Source organism: Convolutriloba macropyga, chromosome 14 (assembly GCF_964194025.1).
Source record: "Convolutriloba macropyga chromosome 14, txConMacr16.3, whole genome shotgun sequence".
NCBI classification, from domain to species: Eukaryota; Metazoa; Xenacoelomorpha; order Acoela; family Convolutidae; genus Convolutriloba; species Convolutriloba macropyga.
The window spans coordinates 39,281,535-39,289,527 of record NC_134481.1 but is presented as its reverse complement, the minus strand read 5'-3'; the positions used below and the strand labels follow the sequence as shown (position 1 = coordinate 39,289,527).

Here is a 7,993-nt window from a genome sequence, read left to right as displayed (position 1 = left end):
TGAGAAGCAGTTGATTGAAATTATTACCTAAAGATTCTTTCTTAATTCAGTTTGCATTATTTTCCAATTCGTGTGAAATAACTAATTTATCTATCTGATAGTTTAAAATTCAAATTTTAATTTCAGATTCTTTTCAAGGAAAATCGTTTAATGAATATTATCATCATGCCACTTGAATTCAAGCCTTGCAACAAGGTCGCACTTTTCGCTAAAGAAATTAATTTAGAAATGAAAGTTGCAAAAATGAATAGTCTAAAGCATTTATTTAATAGAATAGGGATAGTATTAAGGCAGACCCGAGGTGGGCTCCTTTTACAGCCTTAAGGTATAAAGAGCTAGTGCTACTTATTTCTGCGCGTGAAGTAGACTTACCTATATCTATAAGATTGACGGACTCAATAAGACACAGAAGATAAACTTCTATTAATACGGTGGTAATACAGTATAGCACCGGAGTCAGGTGTATACACATGGTGTATCTAAGCTAACAGAGTGACTAGAGTTAGTGCTGCATGCGCTTTATATAAGAGAATAGTGTCTTCTCAGTCTCTGATTGGTTGGAGGAATACATCCAGTATTTCTACTGCTACACTATATGAGTGTGCCGGCTAAATGCTTTGAATGTTACATTATGCTTGACTAAAACTTCTAGATGACTGGCCCATATTATTCCACTCAGCTTTTGATCAAGCGAAACGATACCGCTGGTTCATCTCTAGAATCCAATCTGTACGTTAACGATCTCAAGAAACTGCTGAATCGCAATTCATGCAGACTGACGATGATCGCATGTTGTAATCTTCCTATAATCTTGTGAAAATGATTTGTGAAATGATTTGTGCGAAGTGAAAATGATTTGTGCGAATGGAACTTTTCAAGTGGTGCTGTTTCCCAATGTTAACCTACTGTCAAACAAAATACGAGGGAAATTGATTTTGATTTTAACAGTAATGGTTTGTTGCCCAGGTCGAGGCTTCCACCGTAAAAAATTGATGGAAAAAAGAGTAATGAGCCACTAAAATAGTTTTTTCCACAGTTAGTATGCCAATTTTTTAGCGTGGAAACAGTGATAATACAGTGGAAAATCGATAACTAAAAGTGAAATTAAAAAAAGAAGGCAATTTAAAGGTGGAATTAAAAATGAAACTTGCAATTTAACGGTGGAATTAGCTCAACAATTGGTTAACTAACTGTGGAAATACCTAATTTGTCATTCGTTACACTCTTTTCATCAATTTTTAACGCTGGAAGCTTCGACCCGGGGAACAAACAATAACTATTAAAGCCAAAATCAAAATCTCTCATGTTTTGTTTGACAGTAGGTTAATTTTTGGAAAATAAAAAAGAAACAGAAACAGAACCGTAGAATCGAAAAAAAGAGTTGTTTGAATAATTAGATAAATGATGACAAAAACTTTTTTTGTTCAACCTAAATTGTGATAATTTTAACTCGGTAGTTGTAAGTGCCTTTTTGAATGGTTGGTGAGGTAATTAATCATAACATACCAGATTGAACGTAAATAAAGTCGCTGAAGGAAGTCTAAGGTGTTTTTGTTATCTCTGAGTTCATTTGAAGTTTTAAATTATGACCCCAAGAATGTTGTTTTTAGTCCCCAGTTTAATTGTCATTCCAAAGATGAAATCAAGTATTCATTTTTTTCCTCGTACGAATTTATTATAATCGTTTTTTGCTTAAGTGCCGCAGTTGGCGATTACCATTCAACATAATCTGTTTTGTTTTGTCGGCATTAAAATGTAGTGAACCATATTTTTGAAATTTGAAATATGACATTATTAAGCCAGTCAGTAATTGAGTCAGTCAGCAATATTAGAAGAGTATAACAGGAAATCATCGTCGTTTTGATTTCAAACTGCTATTTGATCTTTTGTTGAGATGGTTAATGTATTGATTAAAGAGAAGAGGATTGAACCGATCACACCTTTTTTGACTTAGTACCAGCTAGAAAGTTATTTCTTGAATTCGATCAGAAATTTCATCTAAAAAGTTTTCGTTAACCTCAAAGCAGCCTGAAGCCATTTTTTTCAAAATTTCCATTAGTTCTGATGAATTGGAAAGAAATTTTTGAGAGGTATACTAAAGCAATGTAAACAATTTTTTGATTGTATACTTTCTCACCAAAACTTTCTGTAAGTATAATAGTAAAGATCCATTAGTTGAAAATTTGCTGAATACAATTGATTCCTTGATGATTTTCTTATGCTCCAAAATACAACTTAATATTTGCTCATTCAGTAATTATTCAAAGGGTTTAGAAACAAAAAACGTAATTTTTTGATATAGGTCTGAAGTTCAAAACATGGATAGGATAATCTTTTTCGAATAACGGAGCAACAGTTGCAATATCTAATTGTTCAGGAAAAACATTATGCCGTAGAATTTCATTAAAACTATAGGTTATATGCGGAGCAAATACAAGTACTATATATCTTCATTTGCACGGACCTAAAGGCTTAAAAGAGTTACTTAAGAACACATAAAGTCATTTGCTGCAGTGTGTTAGACTATTGAGCCCCGATCTGCCTTTGATGTAAAATATTGAACTATGGTGGACGATCATCTAGTAACCGAAGCTAAAATGAGTCAACATCACTCTTAAACCATCAGTCGGGATCTACTGAATCATAAGAAAAACATATGAGCTCGGATGGTTTAATCACATAGCACGGCAGGTCCACGAGGAACATAAGCAATGAACGAACGTATTAAACTGGCTTCCTTCTACGATACGGATCAAGACTGAAAACTCAACAACATAGATTTCCCGTGTTCAATTGCAACGACTTAGTCCTCGAGGTTATCTCTGATTTTCGAATCTTTGAAAAGTATTTGCGCCGACGTCAAAAAATGGTCTGAAAGCGACAGGGGCCAAGACATACAAGTTATCTCTTCAGTTGCAAAAATCTTTAATGTCTAGCAAAATCAGGTGACGATGTGATTTGACAGGAACGAACGTCGAAATAAAATCCGGCTAAGTAACAAGCAAGACACACAGACCTCTCTTGCAATCACAGCAACGCCAACTTTATTATAAACAGTGGAAGCACAGATTATGAAATGTAAACGGTTAATTTTGAGTTTTCACTAGATTGCGTTTATTAACTGGAGTGCTTAAGATAGTTAGACGTACAATATTCTGGTTGTTATTAGTAAAATCAAAATGATACATTGAAACAGAACAAGCGTTTGTGTCTCCGCTTGCTCCATCAAGTAAAATAGTATGATCCCGGGTTGAGAAAATACGACAAAATCGACGCAAGAAGCGTCGTTTTTTTTGTCGAATTTTGTCGATTTCGTCGGTTTTTTTATGTAGGGAATGTCGATTATTGTCGCTTTCCTTGATATTTGATGAAAGAAGTGTCGATTAGCGTAGTTTTTGTCATTATTGTCAGGCTCAATTTGTTATAAAAACAAAAAGGAGAGTAACACTAATTGAGTGGTGGTGCAGTGGAGGAGAAGGTGGATAGTAAATACGGGATCACAGGTTCGAATCCTGACAGGGACTTTTATTTTTGTATGATTTTTAGAACGGCAGAAACAAACGATTCTTACGTTTAAATACCGACGAAAATCGATCAAAACGACCATAAAAGGTAAGGACGTTGATCAGTTTTGGCGAAGTAAAACCGACAAAAACTGACAATTCTTATGTTTGAATCCAACGAAATTCTCAAAACGGGTAGTAATAGAATGTATAAAACCATTTGAGAGAAACTCCTCCTTCTAAAAACGTAGTCGGTCAAATTGGGGCGGCAAGTCGAGTATCGAGTCAAGTGCAACAGCCGCCGTTCCACTTCAACAGATACGAGACACGATTCTATTGCAGGTTGTCGGTGCATACAGCGAGCACCACTGAGACAGAGTATGAAGCTACAAAAAAGTCCAAAAATTTTTTTAGTGCTGATGAACAATATCAAGTCCGAACATGAATCTTCTTTCTTATCGGTGGTCCTGGTAGCCAATTTCTGCATGACTCATGATGCAGACAGACCAGCTCTTCGTGTTCAGGAGAAAATAAACGAACAGAAGGTGGCCTTCTCGACTTCGATTATCTTTATCTCAAACTGGATTCTTTTTCTGGATCGACAACTTTCACGTCGAAAAAAAATCCACTTAAATGAGATTCAAAGAAAAGTTTGAATTTTGATACCTTCCACCTTGCAAAGGCTTAAGACAGGGTTCTAGATCAACATCCCAGCAAATCTTTATTGAGCAGTTTGGCAAATTAATCACGGATTTTGTTGTGTCTGATTTCGTATATCCATTTATGAGCGTGCAAATTATGGGCAATTTTGAGCGTGCGCTACATCAAAAAACTCCTAATTTGTATTTTTGGTGGCATTTTTACGGGATCCTTTTGATATCTAAGGAAAAATACATCTCTCAACTTTCTCTTGATTAGATCAAATTGATGCTTTTGTAAGTGCATTTAGCCAGAATTATTTTCTATTTTCTATAGCTAATTAGGCTAATTTTTCCATAGCTTGATAAAATATTTTTTGCACATTTTATTTCACTCCGTGTCTGCATTTGTTTTCTGATTTCTGGCGGAGTTTTTTCTTGAAAGGTTTGGCATCTATGGCGTTAAGATTCACTAGAAGCTGGCATATTTAAATAGATTTCTTTTATCCGTTTGCCCTGACTTAATATAATTGAATGTTTAGTAAAAATTTCTCTAGACGGGGTTGAGTAAACGTCCCAAAAGTTACCATTATAAATGGATTGATTCAACATAGGGGACATGTTTCAAAATCAATTCTAATCCTTCCATTAAAATTAAATCTTTTTCTCTCCATTTGCCGCCACAAGCTCTCAGAATTTTAAATAATTCTTGCAATCAAAGTAAACTAGTCTTTTAGTTCATTTGTGATTGATTTTCACACGTTCACGAGAGATTAATCTATTTTGTTTGGCATTTTTATGCATGCAAATTAATTTTGTAGTTTTTTTCATGAATTCGTTGCAGCTATAACCAGAGACAATGAATGATCCCAGAGCAAAATGCCCCTCAATAACATCAACAATCAATTCCGCAAAAAAGTGGCTTCCTAAAGGATTTTCGATTGTGAAATGAGATGGCAACTGATTACAATATAAATGCACAGCCATGTTCACTGAGTTTATTTAGTGCAATTCGTATTGAATCAAGGCAACAAGATAAATCTTTATTATCTGGGTACCCTTTCTGAGTCAAATTTTGATCTTTAGGCATATAAATGGTCTGAGGTAAAGCCAGGGCGTACATAGTCATCACAACTGAATTCTTTTATGTTGTACCTTCTTGAGACTTGAATGAGTTGATACTCAATAGAAACGGTTTGATAGTTTACGAGTTTCTGACTGAAGTTGAACACGATTTCTTTTTATCCTAATAAATATATAGCCTTGGGAGGCTCTTCAAAAACACTTCTGCTGAATGCATGAAAAACTGATTGGAAAACACTTTTTTTTTCAAAAGGACAGATGTACGTCGTCTCTGTTGGTCGTCTTGTTTAAGGCACAAAAATATGGCTATCTTACTTTTTCAGACCTCGTTTATGTCGATTGGTTAAACTCTGGAGCAATTGTCTAGTGAAATCAAACACCAAGCTTTATAAGATCTCAAAATATTCAGTTCTTCCATTGCAATTCTGCTTGCAAGTTAGTAAAAGGTTTTTTGAAGAGATCACGAGAATGATTTTTATGAGGTGAATAATCGTCTGCAAACACCAGCATCTAAATGTTAGACTAGTAAAATTAGTATTGGAACTATTCATTGTTAAGGAAGCACTTATTTGCTGACAAAATTTTCTAAAAAACACGATTAATCAAAAGGTGCACTACATCTTGACATCTATGAATACAATTTCAATCGAAAGCATACAAAGATGAGAAATGTAAATTTTTAAATGAAGATCGGCATAAATTGCACTGAATACAATGAGAAAACATCGAACTTTTCAACTGAAAACCTAACTGAAATCAGTTGGTTAAACAAAACCAATCTGCTCTCTTTCAATATTAGGAGTTGAATTAGGCTTGAAAGGGGACCAAAATTAAGTAAGCACTATCAAAGAGCGGCTAAAAAAATCTGTCTAACAGAAAATGGTTTAGAGCAAAAATTCCTCAGTTTTTTCTCTCCCAAGTCTTTCAGTTCATCCGAAAGATAGAACAACCAATGGTTTTAAAACAGAAAATGAGGCAGTCCAATTGGCTGTTACTAATTGTCTTTCTCATGAAGAATTTCAATTAAAGAGCAGAGTAAACTCATTTCTGCCTATTTCATCACCCCCTGAAAACAGTCCCTATAAATGGCAAGTTGATGCTTTCAATCAATTTTTTTATTCTGACATCTTCTAAATTATTACAGAAAACCACTCAAAAAAGTATTAGCAGGCGACAACATTTTCTCCGAGGCAAACTGTCACATATGAGCACTCCACAAGACTACGAAAACTCAGTTCTAGAATTTATTGATTCAAACCTGTCTTTAACCTACAATTTTTAGTAAAAAGACTTTCTCCTATCACAAACAGGTAGCAGTCACTTTTGAATTAACAAAAGGGCAAATGATATTTCCAAACTAAACCAAACCCGTTTTTAAAAAAGTTTTGAAAAGTATTTGGAAGTTCTTTACAAAACCAATGTCCAATCACCTTTCGATCCCTTCTGTAATATCAATGTCGATTACCCAATAAAGCAATCGCAGCGCTTGAATGACACATTGATAAATAAAGATTACATCGAATGTTACCAAGAATTTATCTTCCTTACCAGAAGCAAGGATACCAATGTCTCTGTAACACGACCAAATCCGAATAATCACCAACTAATTAAAATAACCGTTCAGAAAATGAATTTAGTGAGCAGATGGATTTGAGTCTGTATGATTCTTCAAGCCAATATTTCCAGGAGTCAAAGATTCAAAAATATCCAGAATTATCTGTGTTTGATTATGATAAATCTCATAACACCAAACAATGTCAAAATAGGACACGTATTCGCGTAATCAGACAAAACAAGGCACAGCCGTTTTTGAAAGTTTTCCAATGTGTCTTTGTCTTTTTCGATTTTTTTTTCAATATATCAATTCTTACTTCAAAAAAATTTAAAAAATCCTGATATCTGATATAATTAAAAAGTTTTTGATCAGCAATCATTATATAATTGAACTTTAACTGGCGATATTTGAAATGCTATTGTCAAGAAATGCCTTAAAACGTGAGAAAATTACTATCCCTTGTTTTTGAAGCAGTCAGTCAATTACTGTGTTCATCGGATAAATTAGACAAAACGTTATATCTCCATGATTTTCCAAGATAGAGCTAAAGCAGATATAGCTGTTATCGACCAATAATTTTTTTATGCTCTTTTGGCAAAGTTATCGAAATAAATTCTGACGCACTCTCTGAAAACTGACCAAATAAACTGCATAAATTTCAATTTAGCTACGGGAAAAATATATTCGCAGCCATAGAAATTCTTATGTTCTATTTACAAAAACTACGTTGACGCAAAGTATAGGATCTTTCAGTTTTACTTCCCGGGTCGAATGTCCTCCCATTCCCTCCCTAAAATCCTCCCATTTTGATGTAAGAATGGGGGGTAATTTGTCTATAGGGAGTAAATTGATGTAAGAGTGTGAGGGTAATTTGTTCAGAGGGGGTAAAATGATGTAAGAGTTGGGCTGCAATGGGAGGACTTTTGAAAAATTACCCCCTGACTGAAATTGCCATGTAAGAAGGGGCTGCAATGGGCTGCAAAGGGAGGACTTTTCAGGAATTACCCCCCTCACTGAAATTTCCATGTAAGAGTGGGCTGCAATGGGCTGCAATGGGAGGATTTTTCAGGAGTTACCCCCTGACTGAAATTGCCATGTAAGAGTGGGCTGCAATGGGCTGCAATGGGAGGATTTTTCAGGAGTTACCCCCTGACTGAAATTGCCATGTAAGAGTGGGCTGCAATGGGCTGCAACGGGAGGACTTTTCAGAAATT

At 34.9% G+C, this 7,993-nt stretch overlaps 1 protein-coding gene across 1 annotated transcript in view; it reads left to right on the top strand.

The window, feature by feature from the left end:
• Window positions 1–7,993, top strand: part of LOC142353219 (uncharacterized) — a 511,758-nt gene that overhangs the window by 457,724 nt on the left and 46,041 nt on the right. The window lies entirely within an intron of this gene.